The following is a 26,529-nucleotide window of genomic DNA, read 5'->3' on the forward strand; positions in this document are numbered from 1 at the left end:
AATAGGTAACTGGATACAATACAGAAGTGTGTAGCTCAGGGCATAAGTTACTTGATAATTGTTCTCATAAACTGAGTAATTAGTCTGGTAGCACTCATGTGTACCTGAAGTGATCCTAGGGTTGTGGTGGTTCTAGTTGTGATTTATCCCATATCCCAAATTCATGGTAACAATGTATACTGCAGGTCGAGAAAGAATGAACATTTCTTGAGAATGTTTTTTTTAATATTTACATCAAAAGACAACATTTCAGAAAATGTGACCCAGCATCAGTAATGTAGCTAGATACCACTTAGGTGTGTGAAATTTTCAGAAGAGTGTGTGCTGAACCTTTGACAGAAGCAGACATCTCCTGGTCTCATTGCTCAATGAGATGGACCAAAAAAATCATTGCTTTCATGCCACACGCCTCGAGATAAGTTTCTAACTTCAAATCTGATTTCCTAAGGCTGCCAAAGCACTGGTGGCTTTTCTGGTTTGGGGAGATGCTCCCTGTGACAGCACTAAAAATACAGACAAAAAACTCTCCTCTCATGCCCACATGGAGGGTCACAATTCCAATATTCTGTTCCCCCTACATGGGCAGAACAATCAAGTTTCACTGTGCTGATCAAAGAAAATAATTTTGCTCTTTGTTTCCAAAGCAGCTGCTTATTGCATTGCGTTTAATTCAGTGGTTCTCAACCAGGGGTACACATACCCCTATGGGTAAAGAGAGGTCTTCCAGGCAGTACATCAACTCATCTAGATATTTGCCTACATTTACAACAAGCACTAGCAAAGTCAGTGCAAACTAAGATTTCATACAGACAATGACTTGTTTTTACTGGTCTATATACTATACACTGAAATGTAAGTATAATATTTATATTCCAATTGAATTATTTTATAATTATATGGTAAAAATGAATAAGTAAGCAATTTGTCAGTAATAGTGTGCTGTGACACTTTTGTCTCTTTATGTCTGATCTTGTAAGCAAGTAGTTTTTAAGTGAGGTGAAACTTGGGCGTAGGCAAGACAAATCAAACTTCTGAAAGGGGTGTAGTAGTCTGGAAAGGTTGAGAGCCACTGATCTAATTGATAATCACAGATGCTGATTTGCAGGTAAAGAACCTTTTTTTTGCCAGCTGATGGTTGATACATTGCTTCTGTCTCTTTTAATCTGAGTGTTCTATTCTGCAGAAATTGTAGTGCAATTGCTGATTAGTTACAGGTCTTTTGGGTGCTAGTAGAGCACAGTCTTCTACAAGAAACAACTAGACAGCTCCTTTCAATTCTTTATTTTTTTTTCCTGTAGGTGACATAGATTAAAGAGTTTTCCATATGTTTTAATGTGAACGCTATATATTCTGTGCAGGTCTAAAACTGCCTAGTCAAGCACACCAAGGATTCTTTGTTAGCTATCAGATTTGGAGTATTAGTTCTAGTTGGATCAGCTATTGAATGCCTGATACAGCCTCTATTAAGGGATTCTTTCCTACCCTAACAGGGTATAGGATTTGATAGCACTTTCCTAACTCTAATAGTTAGAATCTTATAGCAAAATTTGCATGTGCTCAGTTGGCAAAATGTGCCACTTCCCAAAGATTTATTGGTCAAGCTATGACTAGACCTGCACAGAAAACTCAGAGCAGCAGAAATTTGTGTTGCCACCAACTGAACTGCCAGTATTTTCTCCAGGCCATTAGAGGACATTTGACCTTTACTCTTTCAGAAGAGATGTATTGAAGACCTAGCCACTTGTATTTGAGGTAATCACATTCTTCCAGCCTGGATAGCCTTCACCCTAAAATATCTTTATTTCCTGTCACAAATTGGTGTGAAAAATTGCTATAAGCTGTTAAAGAGACTGACAGATGTCACACACAAGCGTTACTCATAAAACTGCCACTAGTCTCTCTGGCAGGAGATAAATTTTGCACTCCCTAATCTACAGCCACTATGCACTTAAGTGTTGTTTTTGTGCAAAAAGCATGCCTCAACTCAGACAAAAAACTTATATGATAGACAAGCTCCACTAATGAGGAGGCAGAAATATCCTAGAAAATGCCACAGGAAGAAAAGTGTTCATAGAGAATGCCTCACTAAATAAAATCCACTATTAAATAAGAATTCTCTAGACAACACAACTCTCCTCCACACAAGGCAAAGTACTTCTAAGACCCTTCTCTCTTGTTAAAGAACTGAGTAGCTCAGTCTTACTGAGCACCGAAAGTGAAGCTTTTATAGCAGCTAGCAGAATTCAAACAGCCAACAGGAGAAGTAAAAGCGCCTATTGCTCCACCCCAATTAGGCCCAACAAGAGCCATTATAAATTAGACCCAACTGCTATTTTAGCTCCTCTGGCTCACAATTGATTACTCTTACTTTACCAGCTGTTCCAAAAGTAGCAATTACAAGAATGTGATTAAAGGATTTAGGGTAATATATATTTTTTAACAGAATCCCCAAGGTGTCTATTTTTTCATTCCTCCTTAATACACACACCAAATATATTGCATTTAATACCAGCTGAAAAATGTAGGCTGAGTTTTATAGCATAAAATGTCCTTCTTTAGACTGGAATAGAAAAGGGTTTGGGCAGTGGAGCAGGCAGGATAGTTTATTGCAGAATTGTAATTCCCTCTGAAACAGGGGTTTATAATAGGAAGGGCAACTGACCCATAACTGCAGTACCAAAAAATAGGAAGCCTAAAAGCCTATAAAGCAATGCTGCAGCTCTCCACCAAAAAAACCCATATAAGAAATTGAATTAATTGCCCCATATCAAATAGCATGTATAAGAAACACTACAGTCTGTCAAATATCTAGAGGTGAAGAGGTTTGCAGCCCTGATACCTTTAAAAATCTTCAAACCAACATTTTTCTTCTTCGGTAATAAGAAATAACTGTAGTTGTGACCAGTCTGACAGCTTTAAACACAATAAAGAAGTTAGACTGCATAGTACAGAAAGTGCTTTTAAGAGCCTAGATGCTTCTATATCTCCCTCCCACTGTTAACAGTAGAGAGACCTATTTTCAGCACTCAGAGAGAAAAGCTTCTGTTAAAAAAGTAATCTCACTATCTAGACCATCTGTTTGTTCTGAAAAGGAACATCTCTGAAGGCAATTGTATCTCTATATAAAAAAGAAAAATATCTAATAGTATTTATTTTTTAACAGGAAAGTAACTCCTAATAGGAAGAAAAAAATGCTATAATAAATGGCTTAGATGAGCTCTCTTTTGTAATTATAATGAAAACTTTTTAGGATTGTATGTTAATTAAACATACATGTCATATAAAGTACTATATAGGTCACATGCCAATGTAACAGTGTTGCCAATTCTACAATATTTTGTATTTTTATTCAAGTCCCAGCTCCTGGAATTGTGTTCTGATGTGGAAATATCAGCCTTCTTTTTAAAACAAAACAAAACTAGTTGGTAAGTTTCTGGTCCTATGGTTTTGGAAAAAAAACAACAACTTGAAAATGTAAGCGCTAAAGTCTCAAACACCAAAAGGAAAAATAAACCCACACTTTAAAAAAAGTCATGATTTTGAACCCAAACTCATGATTTTTTAGGGTTCATGACTCATGGCTTTTGAATGCGTGGAGTTAGTGATACCAGATAAGACACACACTCAAAGGGAGAAAGGGACATTGAGCAGTTCTGTGTATTAAATGTGCAAAAATGAATTACAAGATATTTAAAAATAATGTTACAAATATGTTTTACTACTGTCCACAACCATTACATTGAAGATTTGTTAGGCTTGGACCTTGCATCTGATTCACATGGGACTGCATGGATCCCACTCATTTCAATAGGCTTCTATGTGTACTAAGGGTTTCTGTCTATGTGAAGTTGTATTCAGGGTGAGGACCTTGGAATTTCAAGCCCCATCTTTTTGCAGAAGTTAACGGGCCAGATGTAATCCTAGATCTACAATGGCCTCTGTTTGTGTGCTTTTAAAATAATCTTACTGTCAAATTTTCTCAGTATAAACTTAAGATATTAAAAGAAAAGAAATCCAGATCTACTTTGTAGGCAGTGTGGAAACTAGCTTTAAAGCATGAAACAATGTCTACATATGCTTTCTACTAGTTCATTGTGCGTTCACTAGACTGACCACTCCACAAAAGGGAAAAAAATGAGAAATTTTGAGGGTCATTGGCCACAGCAAATTTTCACACAGCTCAATGCAATATTATTTAGCAGAGGCAATTTCTTATAACTACAGTGAGAAGACCTTCCTTTCTTAAAGACAACAAACACTTCTCATCCACCTGGCTGACACCGGACCTGCTTTGCCTACATGCGATATGTGTAGATGAAAAAAGATCTGACTGTTTGGGGTATGTTTAAAAAATTGTATTTTGTTTTGGGTTCTCCATTACACTGAATGGAGCTTTTACTGGAGAGTTAACTTCGAAAGTAAAATACAGTCACCCTGAATTTTCTCTTTGTAATCCTGATCTAAATGAGAACATGGTATGTTCCCTAGCAGTGCTATGCTTCAGGCTTTTATGACTGTCATTCTAAGCTACTGTCCACCTATTACAGAGAGGAGAATTTGTGCTCAGACCTGGCACCTCATCATGGCACAATTCCCACTCAGTTATGCTTTCTCCAATCCACAGTAAATCTTGCATTTTTCATATTCTAATTCGTGACAAGACTGGCGAAGGGGGTGAGTCCATTAGGATATAAAACACAAGGGACCAGTTCTTCAGTTGTTGTAAATCACTGTGGCTCCACTGCAATCTGTGTAGCTAGGACAGTTTACATCACTGGAGGATCTGGCCCCCAGAGTTGAAAAGAAAGTGGTGGGAACAAGCAGGAACCATAGCCGTTAAGTCTGATAAATGTTTGCCTGCAAATGTTGGAAACCCCTGGCCTAGCAAATCAGGCACCTAGAAAAACTACTCATTTAGTACTTTCCCATCTAGGAATATGTTTAAGATATATAAATTCATCCGGTATATTGCACGTGAAGTGGGTTATTTTACTGTCTGTAAACTGATGGTTTATTTTGATTTGACCCATATCACAACATAAATGAAGCTCCTTAAAACTCCTTTCTCTGTAGTCTGAGCTCTCTTTGATTTTCTGTTTTTGTGTATCCCTGCTTTCATTCTGTTTTAGACACATGGCATTTATTGGATGCTGCAGATGAGAATGAAAGGAATTTCTCTGTTGTAATAATCTAACATTTTTGACAAAAGTTGTTGTAGCTGTATTTCTTAATATGAACATTTGTGGAAATGTTTGGGAGGTGGTTCTTTGGCTGATGTCTGGAGGATAATCTCACTTCTTACTGTATGTGGTAAAACTAGTTAGTAGCAGGAAGAATGAAAGGGATGGAAAATATAAACCCTCACAAAGCTTGAAATAGGAGGTTTGTTTTCATTTGCTCTTGGGATTTTTTGACTAAAGCTTGCAGTGCTTTTTAGGCAAGATTTCTCTATGGGATCAAGGCTGCCTGCAGCATCTTGGAACTACTTCACAACACTAAACAGACAGATGGAACTTAACATTTGTTTTATCTAGTGTAAATACTAAATTAATCAAGAGGAAAAAAAAGTTCTGTCTTTGTGAGATCTGAGTGCATTGCAATACAAGATTAATTGAACACAAAGTTATAGGATATACCTATAGTGAATCCACTTAAAAAGTTCTGGAGATATTAATGATGATCCCCATTTTCAATATATGGACTACCCTGGAACTGGTAAGCACATTAAAATTGGAATGAATTGCAATCCTCTTACGTATATAAAAATGGTGACAATGTTTTTTGGGAAAAATAGTTCAAACGTAAAGCACGCTTGTCCATGGAGTTTATTGTTATTCATTATTATTACTATTATTTATTTATTTATTTAGCATTGGTTTATGGTCCTAAAATAAGTGATCTATTGTATTTTCAAATTCCTTAAGATTCCCTCTTCCTTTTCCACAGACCTAAGTGGTTCAGGAGCCAAATTAGCGATCAACATTACCCAAAAGAGCCACAGTAGTGTGAATTCATTGTTTCATTCACTATATATATGATTGACCAAGTATTATTATTATTTTATCAACTATAATTGGTTTATAACATAGTAACAACATCCTGATTGGATAATAACTTAAAATTGGTTAATAATTAAATCACATGCTGTTTTAATATCATGTGCTGCAAAGAGCCGTAGGAGACACGCTAAAGAGCCACTTGCAGCTTCCCAGCCTCAGTCTGAGTATCACTGGTTTAATGTTTGGGTTTTGTCTAGTCAGTCAAGTGTGATAACTTGCTTTCCCCTTGGCATTGAGGAAGAAAGCAAATACATGTGGTTACCTAGCTCAGAATGCACGTTTTGATTATGATGACAAACTTTTTCACGTCAGACAAGAAAAATGGGTTCAGGAGCCTGTGCTTGGTTTTTTTCCCATGTGACAGTACCTCAGATTGTGTTCTTCTTCCCCCATGACTTTATGACAAGACAAATAAAGCACCTAATTTTTAATTGACTAATGTAACTAAAATGATAACACTTTAAGCTCAGTAACCAACCAATCATCTTTTTGACTCTGATAACACCTTATTCATTTGGGGCTGGATCATAACCTTGGCTGTGAGCCCATGAAGGAGACTATTTACTGTTCTTCACTCACAATTCATATCACAGGAATCATTGCTGGGGAAGAACAGCCGCTGAAGGGCCTTTTCTCCCTGACTTACACAGGTGGATGGAGACTTGGTTCCATCCCTGGAGAGCTGGCACTCCAGCGGAAATACAGCTAGAGGAAGCACATGGATTGAGGTATAAGTCCTGTGGTCTAATCACTAGACAACACCCCACCCCACCCAGTAAAGAGTGTAAAGTCCAGACACAGGTAAAATTACAGTAATAATTAAAAAAAAACTGATTCAAAATAATTTTATATAAATACAGAACCAACATAAACTGGAAACATAAAATCTGTCATTTCTGCCTGGCTCGCTGATTACTATAATGGAAAATGGATATTCCCTGGCTACAAGCGGTGATGTTTTTGTCACTTTTTCCTCAGGATATTCCATTCCTGTAATAAAATACTATTAAAATCTCACACCGACACACATTATTATGCCAGGCATAGAGCTGGATCTTATTTTCTCTAAAGCAGCACAATGGTTTTGTTTAATTTTGCCTTGGTGATAATGAAAACATTATTCTCTTTACAATAACTCCAGCAATGTTGATTAAAGATATTAATACACTTCAAAAGGGTACATGTAATTTCCCATTTGGAAAGCCGGGAGAAATTCCACTGCAATATAGTGATTAGCTCACAGTTCTTGGAAGGTGACTCTCAATCCAGTGCTGTAATATGGCATTTGTACTGACCCTAATGCATGTGGAAACACTGGTCAGGCTAAACTTGGAAATTCACACATGGTGGTTGCTAAATTATTTCTGCGAAAAGTAGTGTTTGGTCTTAGGCAGTGTCTTTGAAGAAGTTACAGTGACTGCAGCTCACTTGGGGCCAGGGTGCTGGAACAACTTTTATAGTCGGGGTTTTGAGAGCCATCGTACCAAACTGTAAACCCTGTATATAATGAAAACTACCCCTAGTTCCAGCACCTATACTTGTGGTATGTCTACACAGCAATTAAACACCTGCAGCTGGCCTGAGTCAGCTGACTTAGGCTCGCAGGGGTCTGGCTGTGGAGCTGTAAAATTGTAGTGTAGATATTCAGGCTTGGGCTGGCAACCAGACTCTCAGAACCCATAAAGGGGGAGGGGTCTTAGAGCTCAGGCTCCAGCTCAAGTCCAAACTTCTACACTACAATTTTACATCCCCACAGCTTGAGTCAGCTGACACAGGCCCACTGTGGGTGGTTTAATTGCTGTGTAGAAATACCCTTGGTGAAGACAATATATCAGATGGATGCAGAGGGCTGAGCGTGACAGAGAAGGGGTTGGATTGCTACCACCTGCCTACTTAAAAGTCTTGAAGCATTGCAGTTATAAACCATTATTCCTGGGAGGTCAAAACAGGAATGTGAAAATTAGCTAGAGGCTAGTAATGTGCATGAGAGATTCCGTGGGAACACATTTTCTTGGCTTGTTTTTTTATGTTAAAAAAAATCAGGTAAAAAAATCAATTTGTGAGTGAATCCAGTACCCACTATTAATTTTAAAAAATGAATACAGTCTTCATTAAGTTATACTCAGGCAAGCACTGGTTGCATCCCCTTGAGAACCGAACCAATGAGATACCACTCGTGCAAGTGTCCATCCTAACAGTGCTGTTCTTTGTGTAGCTGTGCCTCCTCTCCATACTTGGCTGTACTTCACAATTATAGTGGCATTGCCCTCTGGGGACCCATCCCTCAGTTCCTAGCATAGCTGCCTGAAGTAATGGCTTGTGAGGGATTTCAAAAAGGCCTGCTCGGAGACCAAGAGAACTATGAGAAAATAGGCCAGACTTGCAGAAGTGTCCAGGAACCAGAACCATTTCCAAGTTCTTTTCTCAAGGCCAGAACAAATGCTCAATGATCACTGCTTGCTCAGCAAGAATGTTTTTAACTGGAGCTTTTGAAAAGTAGTTGTGAGACATCTGAGGCAGTCGTGGGGAAGCTACAGAGGGTTTTCTAGCTGTGGCAACAGAGACCTAGAGACTGAGAGCAGAGTTATTGTGAAGAATGGTATTGCCATCTTACCCACCTAGAATGTAATAACAAGTATTTGGATTATGACATACTGTTAATTAACTATTGATTTGTTGGAGGATGAACTAAGCCATCAGCATACTTTTTTTTCTAATTAGAATAATAACATTTTTCCCCACACACCAAGTTACGAATCTACCAAAAAATAATTGTACAGGCAGAAATGTAAAACAAAAATAATAATCCTAAATTATATAAGATACTGTACTTCAATTATGCTTAATAAATTAGATGCATCATAAAAATTGTAGGCAAAGGTTTTCAGTATCCTCATACTATGTTCAGAAGGGTTGTGCACTTCCATCCCCTGTTGGTAGTGAACAAGTTAGCATCTGACAGTTTTCATATGACTTAGTGTTTTGTTCACTACCCAAGTTTGCTATGAATTAGTGGTCTCAGTACAGTTCCAAGTATGCAGGTGTCCAGTAATCTCTGTCCTAAATACCATCATTATAATTAGAACCCTTGTTGGCAGTCTCACCAGAAAGGTTGAATACTGAAGTGGCAAGGAGAATGAAATACCCTGTCACCCAGAGAAGGTGGTTCATTTAGATTCAGGTTGAGGCAAACTACAAGTGTGGCATGGCAGCTGCCACGTCTGGCAAATCTGTTCTCGGGATAAAAAAAGGACCTTTGTGTGCATTGCCCATTAGTCTGGCACCATTAATCATCACTAAATTAATCTTAAAATCTAATTTTCTATTGAATAGTGGCCAGAGAGGAGTCCAAAGTTTTTCTAGTTTGATCGGGCCTTTCACTGATGTCTATACCTCTAAGATCCAATTTTTCCCCTTTATCCACAATGCTGAAACTCTCATGAAGGCCCTCATCATTTTGCATCTTAACTGCTGCAATGCCCTCCTCTTTAGCCATGACAAATGTCATTTTATCCCACTTATATCCATTCATAATATTGTTGCAAGGATCCATTTCCTGGCTTGTTGCTTCAACCACGCCATCTCTTTCTTTACATCCTTCCACTGGATCCTCATTATTCAATATGTCAAAGTTGACTTCCCTTTTAGAGAACTTCATGGCCTATTCCCACCTTAGTTATAATCTCTTACATGTTATTAAGCCTTCAACTGCTATCCTTACACCACCATCATATTTTTTTTTTACTATACTATTAAAGAGACAGACTGGAGTGACCTGTATTATATAGCAGACATGAAATCTGTGGTCAGGTATGGGCTAGAACTTGAAATTTTCTTCTTTTGCAGAGGGAGCCCCAAATTATATCAGCATGAGTTCTCTCTCAGATCTTTTGATCTGGAGTGTATGATAAGGGTCTCTCATCTAATGACACAGAAGGATGCATGATACTCGATCATCTGAAGGTGGGGCTTTGAACTTTTGCCTAGGCCTTTGTTTTATTTTGAAGAACCACCCCTTTCCCCCAAAATCACACTTCCATTCATCAATGGATACTTTGTAGAACTAATATTGTGTTTTGAGGGGACTGCCAGATATTAATGGTTACAGAGAGATAGCATAGTTTGTACCTTTTACTTGTAGCTTGTGAATATCACCTACATCACGCAACCAGCTTCTGCTTGTGCAGAGAAGTCAAGTTCAGAATCAGGCCTTGTTATGAAAACCACATCTCTTTGTTCCTCCCACACTGCCAGCTGAGCCACTGGACAACACTAAATGAAAGCCTAGAGCATTTGAAATTATTGCAAACCACATTTTTAATAAAAAGGGATCTTAAAACTGGAGAGATCACTTGACAGCGGTCATGATCCACCAGGATGTCAATTCTGCAAAGGTTTAAATTTAATCATGTGAGTAATCTGACTACATTCCATGACAGTACACACATGCTTAAAATTAAGCACTTGCACAAGTATTTGCAGGTTGGGGCATCCTTTTCTTGGGACTGATTTGTGTAACTTTCTGTTATGGAGTTTTAAATTGTTTTATTTTTTCATGGCTCAGTTTGCTTATACATCCATTAGTCCTTATGTGGAAGAATAAATGGGTAAACACAATTTTGTCTCTTGTTATAGATATAGTTGAAACCAGCAGGGAGTTACATAGCAAAAAATAATACACTGAGAGTAAGAGAGAGACTGCTGTAAGCACCACAATGAAAACTTTGAAATCAATTCATACATACATATTAAGCTATTTGGTTATGTTGTTGCAGACGAGATTTATTGCCATCTGTAGAATTTTAAACCTTCCCTTTTGAAAATAATTTACATACATGTTCACAAATATAGTGGTATCTACTTACTTTTAACATGTGGTACAGTTCCCATTACTTGGAATGTACAATATTTTTGTTCTCTAGCAAAATCTATTATTTGTTCCAGCTTTCATTTTTGTACAGTGTAAATATTTACGTGTAACTCCTAGAGAGCAGTAGTTGAAACATATTTGAATAGTTAAAGATAGGAGAGAATGCTGTAGATATTATGGGCTATGTATTCTTATGATCCACTAGTACACGTTCCACTGGTGTTTAGTGGAAGTTTTTCTAACAGATCAATGGGAGGATATGGCCTTATGAATTTAAATGATTTGGGAAGAATGGGTTGAATAGATTAAATATAGTGGGTCAAATTCTCAGCTAGCATATACTAATAGAGAGACACCAATTTATCCCCGAGTCGAGACCTTTTTACTTTTTTGTTTTTGTCTTTGAAAAACAAAAGGTATTTTTATCCTGTTCATCTTATTCCCTCCTATAAACAAAATAAAATACATGACCAATATGGATAGGAAGGTTTAAGGAGGAGGCTGAAATACAAAACAGAAAATCCAACAACACATGTTGTAATGTGGTCCCATTCAAAAGGAAAATCAAATTGTAAAATAAAAGCTCAGTCCTGAAAAAAGTTTGAGGGAAACTGTATCAAGGTGGAAAAGAGTCAATGAGAGATATTAGACCTGGGTTAGGGAAAGGCTATATTCCGTTGTCATAACCTTAAACTAAGACAAGAAAGGTTTCATTTGGACACTATAGATCAGATCCTCAGCTGGTGTAAATCAGCTTGGCTCCACTGAAATCAATACTGCTATTGCAACTGACACAAGCTGGAAATCTGGCCAAAGGTAAGACTTCCTCACTCAAAGAGTCATGGATAGTCTCATAAGTCTACAACAAGAAATAGCATGGGTTACTAGTATAAGGGAACTAAAGGTGGACGTTTGTTTGCATATAGAAGACAGGTATGGGTCTACTGTGCCCACTCAGAAGGTTATTCATACCAGGAAGCAGAGCTGGGAATAAATGAAGCAGTTGTTTCTTCCAATTTTCTATTTCTAGTTAAATTTAAGTTTCTGCTGTAAATTTAATCCCCTCCTTCCAGAGAAATAATTTACTATCGTTTATTTGTTTTTACTGTAATCTGATAAAAAACATGGTACTTGCCATTGCAACTCAATATCTCAAGGTGAATATGTTCAGGAATGTTAAACAGTTTGTTAGAGTTCTTGTGTGATAAGTGTTTTTTTTTTTTTTTTATGTGGCCACAGTGATATTGATGATTCATCACTGTGCTACTCTTTTTTTTCACTGGTGTAACTCCATTGATTTCAATGGCATTTCACTGGAGTACTGCAATTGTGAATTAGACTCAAACCATGGATTATAGTAAAGTAGAATGTTACTCACCACTTAACCTTCCTTCCCAGGAGTTTTCAATTAAATTAATTAATTTTCCCTACTGGACCAAAACAAAAAAAAGTCTTTTGAATTAGCTTCATGGTAATATACAAATACCTTAATTAGTATCAGTCCAGATCATCTAGAGTGATACCACAGAGTTGAATTGATGGCATTAATATACACTGCTAATGCCAGTTATGAAATGGCTTTGTAACTTTGAACAAAATGATGGCTGTCAGTCACTCTCTCGACTGTGATGTCCAATAAATTCATGAGACGAAGTGTTCTACCTATGTATATATTTCCTAGTAGATCATTTCATAATATCAGATAGACTTCTTGGAACAGTGCATTATCCACACAGTTATTTTACTCTGGTGGTTAAAGTTACCCAGTTTTTGGCAGCCTTTCTTATAATGAGAGAATAGCAAAATTTCCAAGGTCAGATCAGGAATAACATCCTTACTAATTTGAAGATTAGAGTAAAATCCCACACAACCACTCACAAACATTTGCATGAAATAAATCCATCACCCTCTTTCTTAATGGATTTGTATATTCTACTTTTTCTGTTTGAGGAAGTCACTCTAATAATATTCTATAAAACCCAATGAGGAACTTGTTATGACTTTGTACAAACACCACAATCAATTCCTCCCTTTACTAGTGAGTTAGCTCTCCTCCTTGGTTGTGGAAATCCTCCTTATGAATCTTCATAATCACCATCATTTTATCTGCTCTTTGTAAGATTTGTGATTGCCAGCTGTGACAAGGGGAAGTCGTGCTCAGGCAACATACTTTACACATTGGAATAGAACCAAGAGTGTAAGGGGAAAGGTGGTACTACTTAGACTTGCCTTTTCAAAATAGTTTGTCATGATCTGTCATTTTATTCTGCTGAATATACATAGCCAGACAGCTCCACAAAAGCTACTAATTTTAAATGTGTTGTGTCTTTGGACCTTGTGAAATGGAGCATTTGGACACGTTAGCCACTGAGAAGCAAACAGAAAATTAATATGTAAAGAACCAACAGGAAGGGGACTGCTTAATATAGATGTTGGATTACCTTTTGTGAAACAAACAGCAGAGAATGTAATGTACAAAACCATAAAAAAACCTGAATTCCTTTATCTTTCATTACACATTAAACAAAAAATATCTGTGAAAATAAGCTGGAATCTAGCTTGTAAATGCCCTATTAAAAGAGGTTGAAAATATCTGTTGTTTGGCTACTCCCTGTGGATAATGGATAGAACAGGTGAAACACTGAGTCTGTTGAATCAACAGGAATTTTGCCATTGACTTCAGCAGGGCCAGGATTTCACCCAGTATCAAAACCATTTTCCCATGTTTTTAGTCTGTATCCACAATTTCATTTTTATTAGCATTGTCACAGGGTGAGATGACACTTTAAGGCACAGCTCACCTTCCTAGGTAGAGGAAATGAGCAAAGTCATGTGACAGGGGAACATGTGGCTAAGAACAGGGGGAAGCAAGTAGGGCTAGAGTATGGGAAGAATCCTTGAGAAAGAGAGTTAGGTTTGTGAAGCTATGGAATGAGGAGAAGACTGCCCAATTGCTTAGGTTCCTAGGGCCAGGAACCTATAGAAGAGAATGGATGTGAGTTTCTCCTATTCTGCCACCCTGGGACAACAACCCCTGTTATTAAGAGGAGGACTGAGAGGATGTCCTAGGTGATGCAGTGATACCTAGGAACAAGGGGAGGATAGAGAGACTGAGTAGACTCCGGGATGGTGGGCAGGGGGGAAGCAGCTAAAGTTGAACCCAGGGAAAGGCACTGTTGGAAGAGCACGCTGTGGAAGAAAAGACAGACCCTCAGGAAAGAAAGTCTGTGCCCAGATCAATTCTGGGACAGAAGTCTCTTTAGTTTTGTGCTTGTTTGGTTGTTGATAACCTGGACTTTAATAACAAAGTCCACCAACTTTGCATCTTGGCTGTAGAGCCAAGTCACCCAAGTAATCATGCTGGGAGCTAGAGAACCATTTGATTGGATGATGCAAGGGAAAACTGAGATAGTGGACAGACCCAAAGCCAGACTGGGTAGGTCCCTATTGCAGGCATGAGTTCAACTATGTGTTCACACCTAAAACCCTAGCCTTCTGTTCAGAGTTCCTGTTTGTTGTAATCAGGACCCAAATATCCTCTTACATCACAGGTGGGCAAAAAGTGTAGCATGAAGCAAGGCCAAACTACAAATTAAACCCTATGATTTAATTTTCACCACAAGCAATTTTCATCTCTGATTCTCCATTCCATTACTCTAATTTTAAGCTGGTGAAACTCCATGTATTTCAGCAGAGCCACAGGGCTAAATTATCTGATCTGGAAAAGGGGGTAAATAGTGAGGTGGCAAAATTTCCAGACGACACAAAACTACTCAAGATAGTTAAGTCCCAAGCAGTCTGCAAAGAGCTACACAAGGATCTCACAAACCTGGATGACTAGGCAACAAAATGGTAGATGTAATTCAGTGTTGATAAATGCAAAGTAATGCACATTGGAAAACATAATCCCAACTATACATATGAAATGATCGGGTCTAAATTAGCTGTTACCACTCAAGAAGGAGATCTTGGAGTCATTTGTGGATAGGTTGCTGAAAACATCCACTCAGTGTGCAGTGGCAGTCAAAAAAGCTAACAGAATGTTGGGAATCATTAAGAAAGGGATAGTAATAAGACAGGAAATATTGTATTGCCTCTATATAAATCCATTGTATGCCCACATCTTTAATACTGCGTACAGATGTGGTCACCCCATCTCAAAAATTACATATTGGAACTGGAAAAGGTTCAGAAAAGGGCAACAAAAATTATAAGGGTATGGAATGGCTGCCATATGAGGAGAGATTAATAAGACTGGGGCTTTTCAGTTTGGAAAAGAGACAACTAAGGGGGAATATGATTGAGGTCTATAAAATCATGACTAGTGTGGATAAAGTAAATAAGAAAGTGCTATTTACTCCTTCTCATAACACAAGAACCAGGGATCACCCAATGAAATTAATAGGCAGCTGGTTTAAAACAATCAAAATGGAGTATTTTTTCATACAACGCACAGTCAACCTGAGAAACTCCTTGCCAGAGGATGTTGGGAAGGTCAAGACTATAATGGTTAAAAAAAGAACTAGATAAGTTCATGGAGGATAGGTCCATCAATGGCTATTAGCTAGAAGCTAGGAATGGGTGACGGGGGATGGCTCACTTGATGATTACCTGTTCATTCCCTCTGGGATACCTGGCATTGGCCACTTGTCGGAAGACAGGATACTGAGCAAGATGGACCTTTGGTCTGACCCAGTATGGGTGTTCTTATGTTCTTAGATGCTGGAATAACTCCATTTACATCACTGAAATTATTCCATCAAAGAATTTGTTGCACACAGTCTTAAACTTGTGCAACGGAATCTTCTTCTAAGCGTATGTGCAACTTGCCTCAGTGGCACGTGACCAGGATACATCTCCTAATTTGGTCCACTGGTTGGATGGTTAGCTTCCCCAGCTTGGGCCAGGTGCTGACAGAAAGTGTGATGTGAATGCTGATCCATGTCCCACTGTAATGGAATACAGAATGATGATGATAATGGGCCAAGTTTGAGCCTGGCTGTCAATATCTTAACTCCTCTTTCCAACATAGTGTGTAAAGGCCAGGTTTTTAATAAGATCTTAGGCAGGTTTTCCTTTTTGCACCCACAATTATATAGACACAGACAATTGGAGGTATAATTTTGTAGAACCAATTCCCATTATGTTGTATTTGACCACCTACCTGGGGGAGGGGAGAGGTAAAAGCAACCATGTTGATGGGTTTCCACTTTTTGATTGCACAGAGGGGAAAAAAAATCATCTCCCTGCAGTAAAATTATACTGTATTTTGGAGGCGCATGTGGGGCAGTGAATTGGGGTGGTGTTGGCTGTGCATCTAGTACACAAGGGGAGTTGTACCTTCTTCACAAAAATTTGGTAAGTAGTAATTGTCATATCTATGTATTTTTTCTGTTTACAGTCTAATACTGAAATGTGAATTATCTATTTGGTGTTGGATTTTTTGGTGCCCCAGTTTTCATTAGTACTGAAACTAGATGGGGATGGGGAGGGGGGGAATGGAGGAATAGAAGAAGCCTTTAGAACCATGTTCATTTAAAAAAAATTGAACTTTAAAATTCTGTTCCCTGGAAGATGGTTCATTTTATTAAGCATCTTTATTTTTCTCTGAAATACCTTGGGCAAAAATGGCAAGTGTCTCTCTGTAGATGCTTTTTTTGGGGGGGGAGAACCCCCCACTAGTAACCCCCCTTCCCCCTGCCCAGGTTTAATAGTTTACCTGGGGAAATTTATTACTGGTGAAGTGTAGCGTATTTTCTTCAGTTCAGTTGGTTTACTATGTGACACCAAGTGCATGGGATTTTAAGGTAAGCATATAACTTCTGGGCACAGTTTTGTTTTGTTCTTTTAAAGATTAAAGTACCAGACAATAGAGTTAACAATATGATTAAATTATGTGAAAATAAAAGGAAAAATATCAAGCAGTTGTAAATGCACTGTTAATCTTACTATAATATTTGCAAATGATATACTGATACTAATTACAGACTATTCATTTGAGTAAAGGTTTACAGATTCAGATCCTAAATATATGGGGGGCCCAGATAATCTTTACTAAGAATATTAAAGGAATTGGCACATGAAATTGCAAGCCCATTAGCAAGAATTTTTAATGAATCTGTAAACTCAGATTGTACCGTATGACTGGAGAATTGCTAACATAGTTCCTATTTTTAAGAAAGTAAAAAAAAAGTGATCCCTGTAACTACAGGCCTGTTAGTTTGACATCTGTAGTATGGAAGGTCTTGGAAAAAAATTTGAAGGAGAAAGTAGTTAAGGACATTGAGGTCAATGGTAAATGGGACAAAATACAACATGGTTTTGCAAAAGGTAGATCGTGCCAAACCAACCTGATCTCCTTCTTTGAGAAAGTAACAGAATTTTTAGACAAAGGAAACACAGTGGATCTAATTTACCTCGATTTTAGTAAGGCATTTTATATGGTGCCACATGGGGAATTATTAGTTACATTGGAAAAGATGGGGATCAGTATGAAAATTGAAAGGTGGATAAGGAATTGGTTAAAAGGAAGACTACAGCAGGTCACACTGAAAGGTGAACTGTCAGACTGGAGGGAGGTTACCAGTGGAGTTCCTCAGGGATCGGTTTTGGGACCAATCTTATTTAATCTTTTTATTACTGACCTCGGCACAAAAAGTGGGAGTGTGCTAATAAAATTTGTGGACGATACAAAGCTGGGAGGTATTGCCAATTTAGAGAAGGACCAGGATATCATACAGGAAGATCTGGATGACCTTGTAAACTGGAGTAATAGTAATAGGATGAAATTTAATAGTCAGAAGTGTAAGGTCATGCATTTAGGGATTAATAACAAGAATTTTAGTTATAAGCTGGGGACGCATCAATTAGAAGTAACAGAGGAGGAGAAGGACCTTGGAGTATTGGTTGACCACAGGATGACTATGAGCCGCCAATGTGATATGGCCATGAAAAAAGCTAATGCAATCTTGGGATGCATCAGGCAAGGTATTTCTAGTAGAGATAAGGAGGTGTTAGTACCGTTATACAAGGCACTGGTGAGACCTCATCTGGAATATTGTGTGCAGTTCTGGTCTCCCATGTTTAAGAAGGTTGAATTCAAACTGGAACAGGCACAGAGGGCTACTAGGATGATCCGAGGAATGGAAAACCTGTCTTATGAAAAGAGATTCAAGGAGCTTGGCTTGTTTAGCTTAACCAAAAGAAGGTTGAGGGGAGATATGATTGCTCTCTATAAATATATCAGAGGGATAAATACTGGAGAGGGAGAGGAATTATTTAAGCTCAGTACCAATGTGGACACAAGAACAAATGGATATAAACTGACCATCGAAAAGTTTAGACTTGAAATTAGATGAAGGTTTCTAACCATCAGAGGAGTGACGTTTTGGAATAGCCTTCCAAGGGAAGCAGTGGGGGCAAAAGACCTAGATTCGCAGATTCAGAGATATTAAGGTCCGAAGGGACCATTATGATCATCTAGTCTGACCTCCTGCACAATGCAGGCCACAGAATCTCACCCACCCAGTCCTGCGGTAAACCTCCCACCTATGTCTGAGCCATTGAAGTCCTCAAATCATGGTTTAAAGACTTCAAGGTGCAGAGAATCCTCCAATCTGGCTTCAAGATTAAACTCGATAAGTTTATGGAGGAGATGGTATGGTGGGATAACATGATTTTGGCAATTAATTGATCTTTAACTATTCATGGTAAATAGCCAGTGGCCTGTGATGGGATGTTAGATGGGGTGGGATCTGAGTTACTACAGAGAATTCTTTCCTGGGTATCTGGCTGGTGAATCTTGCCCATGTGCTCAGGGTTCAGCTGATCTCCATATTTGGGGTCGGGAAGGAATTTTCCTCCAGGGCAGATTGGCAGAGGCCCTGGGGGTTTTTCGCCTTCCTCTGTAGCATGGGGCACTGGTCACTTGCTGGAGGATTCTCTGCATCTTGAAGTCTTTAAACCATGATTTGAGGACTTCAATAGCTCAGACATAGGTGAGAGGTTTATTGCAGGAGTGGGTGGGTGAGATTCTGCCGTCTGCATTGTTCAGGAGGTCAGAGAAGATGATCATAATGGTCCCTTCTGACCTTAATATCTATGAGTCTATATGTCCAGAAACATAACTAACAGACGGCAGATCAAGCATTTTTAAGGAGAGAAAAATAATTTACAGCCTATAAATTTGTAACTATCTTTTTATGCTAACCTATTAAGAACAAAATATTTTCAGGCTTTCTTTTGAAGGAATAGAATATTCTAATGTGGGGATGGAACATTAAAAGGTGAGCTTATTTAAATGCTTACCTTTTCCAGCTTTTAGCTAGAGTGATTTTAAAAGAAATCCATGCTCTTAAGAACTGGAAATAATTACTTCCATTTGCATTGCAGAAACAAGATAAAGACTCTTCTGATATTGCAGACATTTCCCGAAACAAATACAGATACAAATATTTTCTTCACAAATTTACTGCAGAAGGGGTGGTGTATAAGACTAAAAATCTGAATTTAACACATAAAATGCAGGGATTGCTGAAATGAGGCTGCTGTAGAAATCAATTGGCTATACAATACAATACACACACCCTGTTTACATAAATGGACTGCCTGTAGTATGAGGGTGTGTTTTATACTGAAAATAGCTTGTAAAGAATTGGCGCATCTGTATTAAAGTGGCTTTGTCTTCAGTGTAAAATATGCGTGTATTTTTACATCACCTTGAAGTCACCCCTACATCCTCCACCTGGGGTTGATCTCAACTAGCTACACAGCAGTCAACAGTAGCAGTGTCTTGTCTCCAGGAGCATTTTACATCAATATAGGTATCTTAAGTTAGCTATCATGATGTAAAAGCACATTTTTTTTTTCAGTGAAGACATAGCTAGTGAAAAACTCATTATATTTAAGGCTTCACAAGATATGATGCATCTGGGAGATGCTAGCAGTTTTAGATCTTTTGCTTTCAAGGCCAAAACCCACGTCCACTGAAGAAAGTGGAAATCTTTCCGTTTACTTTAGTGTATGTCATAGAGAGTTGATTGAAAAGATGGGGTGAAGGTTGTGATTTTTTTAAATTCCCCTCCCTTTTTGTTTTTCTTCTCCAGCAGGAGGTTGTGGGCTTGTCTTCTCCAAGGATCCTCTCATTGGATGAAGGTAGCACTCTGTCACTGCTTCTGTTTAATGCATATGAAAGTCTGCTCGGGGAAACAGAGGATTATGGATGCAGTGTAAAGCAGCATGCTGACAACACTGCGTATAGTCCCTCTTTCTATAATATCTGGGTGGAGCAATCCTTTTGCTTTCTTTATGACTGACTTTGCTAGGAGCAAGGCCTAGGCAGAGTAGGCTGAAGTCGAAACCAGACAAAACAAAGATGATGCTGGAGGATGGGAAGAGGTGTCTGGAGAGTTTGGTGGGGTTGTGTCTGCTATCTCAACTCAAAAAATATGAATTTGGCCGAGCATGTTTATTGAATTTTTACATTAACTGTTCAGTATTTAGCCCTAGCCTCAAGACATATCTATGTATGTAAACAATGATCAATGTGGTATCTGACAGCCATCATCAAGGGCTATCCCTGACGAAGGGGTTGATCTCATTTCTAAGGGAATGCATTTTTTTTTCTTCCAAAACCTTTAGGAAGGATAGATCACATACCTGTTTAAAACAACAACCAAATTATTCCTCTTACAAGAGCCCATGGACTGTCAAAATATAATTACAGTACTTCACTTTTCCACTTGCCTTACTTTTTCTCATTGCTACTTTAAATCCATGCATAAAATCATTCTTAGATCAACACGGCATGGAATGCAGTTTCTTCAAAGTAATGTGAAGTAACCAAGCTGTATAATTAAGTGTTCACCTTACATTTCCTCATATATTTTCCCTTTGTTACTGTAAATTGGTGCAAACAAAATTATTAAATCTATGTATTGTGACTAGGAAATAAAAGTTAGAATTTTCTGTATAGTGTACTAGCCACATATTGTAAGAGGCAGTCTTCCATGCAAAAAGAGGTCTACAAACAATCCATCACAACTCTTGAAATTAACAACGTACTACTGTATTTTCTGTTTTAAACATATATTGGAACAATACTCTACATTTTACCTTTATTTTCTTTTTCATGACCAAGAACCACAATTTTTAAAATGCCAGCAGTTCAGATAAAAGCCTACAAATATTGATTAATACCTTTAGGCACATATTTTCAGTGAAAACAATCTTTAGTCTTTAGGGAATCAGTGTGGTTTAGTAGCTAGAACACTGACCTAGAATTCAGGTAGACCTGGGCTCTATTCCTATCTCTGCCCCAGGTCTACTGGGTGACCTTGAGCGAGGCACTTCTTTGTGTCTCAGTTTCCCCATCTGATAATAATGGATGGTAAAGCACTTTGAGGTCTAGAGATGGGGATTTGTATTAATTGTACAGGTCAATAAAGGATCAGAACTACAAGAGGTAACAGCTTTAAGGGTCTCCCAATCACATGTTCAGTGTACACACAATTTTTTTTCCATATCCATTCCATAAACTGCTGTTTGATAAAATGAAGGGGAAAAATTGGTCTTTTTAACCTCATAGCACTGCACCTACATCCAACAGATTAAAAATTAAATGAATAAAATCAAAGCAGTCCAGATGAACAGAGAGTGATGATAAATTCTGCCTAAGGAATACTGAAGACCCTAGGAATATTATCTTATTAATTGCTTTCTATCCCCTTTGATAATCCTAGAAATGAGCAATGAGAGAAAATTTTCCAGTTTGCATTTGCTGATAGTTTTCACAAGAATGTTTCAGTATGACATGATATATAAAGTCCTATCTCTGGCTGAACCAAGAAATGGTTAAAACTCTTTACTGGATTAAGAGGAAAAACTTGAGGGGAGATTTTTAAAGATACAAAGTGCAGTGAGGTGTCTAACTCCCCTTGAAATAAGTGCCTAACTCACTGTTAATGCCTATTTGTACCTTTGAAAATTTCATTCTTCCCCTACAAAGACTCCAGAGCTGACAGGCTCGTTTTTTTCTCTCCAGCTAGTGAAAAGGTTTTACCCCTTTTTGATTCAGCCAGGGATAGGGCACACACACAGCCTATCATGGTCACATAACTCTCCAATGCTCCTGCAGATTTTCTGATAAGAGGCGTGAACCCTTGTGCAGACAGAATGAATTAATTCTATGAAATTCACATCCAGACTCTCCAAAGGAATCTACACAGAGCTGCTGAGATGTCCTAGCAGTCACACAAATAAGGTTCATCTTCAAGCACCACATTTTTCTGGATGTACCTCCCACAGACCTCTCTTATTTTTAATCTAGCCAGAGGTTTAAAATAGATGAAATAATGTGTTTCAGTACAGATCGTGGCATCTCTCTTGAAGTCTGAGCTTGATCCTTGTGTTTGATGAATGCCATTTCAAAAAATCGAGGGACGAAGGGACAGAAGTGCTAAGCCCTGGGTCTATAAAATAAACTGTGTAGGAAATGGACAGAAATTTTCAAGAAGGTTTAAAACACTGAATAGACCATCTCAACTGGAAAACATTGGTTTAAGTAGTCAGTAATTGAGAACTCTGTTCAAGTTGTGCCACTTTAAAAAGGTGCATAAATAAATTTTACAGATGGAAGAAGCTGGTACTTCCCCCTGCACTCTCCCACCCCCATTATTTCATGGCATACTGTTCCTTTCCCATACTATTTCTCTTTCCATTATGTTCTCTGTACATCACATCTGAAATGTATAATCTTTTCTTGTGAAAGTATTTTTAAATCATACATTATACCTGTAAAATAATCTTGTAATGTTTTGGTATTCAGATAGTCCTCAGCTTGTAGTTTTCACTTCTTTAGTTATTTTTACATATATAAAATATTTCTAATTAGAAATCTAGTCAGGTATCAATGCCAAAGGCAGACTGAAAGTGAGCTGAAAGTGCAGCCACTTTGGTGAGCATAGATGCTATCTCTCTTCATGCTGAAGGACAACTGTTGAAGGACAGGTTAGGGAGGAGAAAGGAGGATACACCTACTTCCGGAAGGAAAAATCCATAGATGAACCCTGATTGCATGGAGTGGGCTTTGCTATAAAGAACAAGCTTGGAAGGTGCCTCTCTGAGGTACCAGTTGGCATCAATGAGCAGTTTATGACACTCCGATTGAGGTTCACCGAAAATCAACAGGCAACTATTGTGAGTGCCTATGCACCAACACTGGATGCCGATGAAAATATAAAGGAAGATTTTTACTCTCATTTGGAAACCATTTTATCAGAGCCCCTACAGAAGACAAAGTCATCCTTCTGCGGGATTTCGATGCGCATGTTGAATGAGACTCAGACCTGTGAAAAGGAACAATCAGGAAAGAAGGAGTTGGCAAAAGCAATTCAAATTGAATTCTTCTCCTGACCAACTGTGCTGAACATGAACTTATTATTATGAACACCCTTTTCTGACAACAGGAAAAGTTCAAAACATCTTGGAGACACCCACGGTCAAAGCACTGGCATCTCCTCTACTACGTCATAGACCGTGCCCGAGATCGTAGTGACGTACTTCTCACCAAAGCAATGACAAGTGTTGATGACTGTTGTACTGATCATTCCCTTATTCGATCCACAATGAAAATTAAGATCACTCCCAAATGTCCCAAATGAAGGCTGCAAAGGAAGCGGGTTAGGAGCAAGTTGAAGGTTCAAGATTTGAAGGACCCTATTAAGCATGACCACTTCCAAGCAGTCTTAGAAGAAAAGCTCCCATCAGAGTTTCTGGAAGAAATTGAGGAACACTGGAGCCAGTTGAAAGCAGTAATCATCAATGCCTGTGAGGAAACCATAGGCTACCAAACCAGAAAACATCAGGACTGGTTTGATGAGAATGATGCTGAAATTGAACAACTCATCAATGACAAGAGAATGGCATTTTGTGCTTGGCAGAACAACAGAAATTGTAATATAAAAAGAGAAGTCCATGCCAAGGCGAGGGCAGAAGTACAACGTAAAACCAGAGAACTCAAGAACAAATGGTGGACTGAGAAAGCGCAAGAACTCCAACATCTTGTGGACATCCACAATACACGTGGTTTCTTTAGTGCCACCAACGCTGTTTATGGACCAGTTTGACATGGTATGAATCCTCTTTGTTCTAAGAATGGAATCACACTTCTGAAGGACAACGAAGCCATTAATTCTCACTGGAAAGAACATTTTGAAGATCTCTTTAACTGTAATTCTGTGGTTGCAGATGAAGTCCTTGAGCAAATCCCTCAACAACCATTTAGGGATGAGCTTGGAGACCCTCCCAATTTGTATGAGGTGCACAATGCCACCAAGCAGATGAAGAACAAGGCAGCAGGTCTAGATGGGATCCCCACTGAAATCTTTAAAGACGGTGGACCAGAGCTAATTTGGCAGCTCTACCTGCTTATCCTTAAAATCTGGATAAAGGAGGAGATACCCAGTGAAATGACAGATGCCATGATTGTCACCCTCTTCAAGAAAGGGGATAAAGTGGACTGTGGAAATTATCATGGTATCTCCCTTCTAGCCATTGCAGGAAAAGTCCTGGTGCATATCCTTGCAACCCGCTTTCTGCCCCTGTCAAGAAGAAATTTTACCGGAGTCACAGAATGGTTTCTGACCATTTCCTGGAACTGTGGATATGATCGTCACAGCACGGCAGCTGCAAAAAAAGTGTTGGGAGCAAAACCGACCACTGTACATGGATTTTATTGATCTAACTAAAGCCTTTTATTCAGTATGCTGATGACAACACAATCTTTGCCCACTCTGAGAAAGATCTCCAAACTATCTTGAATGTGTTTGCCGATGCTTACGCGTTTCTTGGTTTCACTCTTAATATCAAGAAGACTGAAGTGCTCTGTGAGCCCTCTCCAAATGTGGTATTACATGCCCCATCTATCAAAATCAATGGAGTCGCACTGGAGAATGTCGATCACTTCCTCTACCTTGGAAGTCATCTTTCATCCAAGGCAGATATTGATGCAGAAATTCAACATCGCTCGAACTGTGCTAGTGTAGCTTTTTCTCATTTATGGCACAGGGTTTTTGAAGATCACGACATTCGAACAGACACCAAGCTTCTTGTTTATCAAGCCATTATTCTCCCAACACTGTTATATGGGTCTGAAACTTGGACAACCTGTAGACACCACTTGAAAGTCCTTGAGAGGCACCATCAACGCTGCCTTCGTAAAATTCTGAAGATCAAATGGGAAGACAAGCGCACCAATATTTGTATTCTGGAAGAGGCAAAGACCACCAGTATTGATACAATGATAATCCATCAGCAATTCTGCTGGACTGGTCACATTGTCCAGATGCCAGACCATTGCCTCCCAAAACAGGTCCTTTTCCCTCAACTGAAAGAGAAAAAGGGGCGGTGGGAGGGATAGCTCAGTGGTTTGAGCATTGGCCTGCTAAACCCAGGGTTGTGAGTTCAATCCTTGAGGGGGCCATTTAGGGATCTGGGGCAAAAATTGGGGATTGGTCCTGCTTTGAGCAGGGGGTTGGACTAGATGACCTCCTGAGGTCCCTTCCAACCCTGATATTCTATGATTCTATGAAAGAAGGGTACCATAACGTGGGTGGACAATGGAAGCATTATAAGGACTTGCTGAAGGACAACCTAAAAAAGTGAAATATTGACATTGACACTTGGGAGACACTTGCCCAGGATCGCTTAAAATGGAGTGAAGTCCTACATGATGGTCTCCTGCATTTTGAACTTGCTCGCCAACAAGCTGAAGAGGACAAGAGGCACAGTAGGAAGGAGAGACTAGCCTGAAAACATCTGCCCTCATTGTAATAGAGCTTATGGTTCAAGGATTGGCCTTATTAGCTACCTGAGGACCCATAACTCCCATGGAAGATGATCATACTTGGTAACGAGTGATCACCCATCATCATCATCATCTCTCAACATCTTTCAAAGAAATACACAATGGGGGAGTGTGATGGGGCACACTCACCCTTCACTGGACGGGAAGGGGATAACGCCACATTGTGGGCTGAGGCAGCCATGCCCCCTTCTCCCTACTCGGCATGCTCCAGCTGTAAAAGTATAAAAGAGAGCAGCCCAGCTCAAGCAGGGGGAGACTGTGGCAGGGAAGAACATGTGCCAGGAGCTTCTGCTAAGGATGTCCTCCAGCCTGTGTCAGAGGGGAGCAGAGACTTGGACCACAACCTTGACCTCAGCAGCCCACGGAGACACAGGGAGTGGTCGGTGCTGGGGAACTAAGAGATCCCAACGGCTCCTGGACTACAACACTTGAGACTGCAGTAGGAAGTGACCCGGGGCGGTGTTGGAGTGGTATCTCCCACTGAGATAAGCTTGGTGTGTTTCAGTGGGACTTCCTGCTGAGCTGGTAGCTGGTAGTTCCAGAGCTACTAGGGCCCTGGGCCAGGGCCTGGTGGAGTTGGGTGGGCCCAGGCCCTCCTACCTGGGCCACCGGCCCTGCTGCAGGTGACCCCCATGAATTCTGGCCATTGGGCTGCACTGCTTGAGAGTAGGGGCATGTTGCATTGACTCTGGCTGCTAGGCCGGACTACCCCAAATGAGTGGTGTCATTTGCATTGA

Source organism: Natator depressus, chromosome 8, assembly GCF_965152275.1.
Source record: "Natator depressus isolate rNatDep1 chromosome 8, rNatDep2.hap1, whole genome shotgun sequence".
Taxonomy (NCBI): domain Eukaryota; kingdom Metazoa; phylum Chordata; order Testudines; family Cheloniidae; genus Natator; species Natator depressus.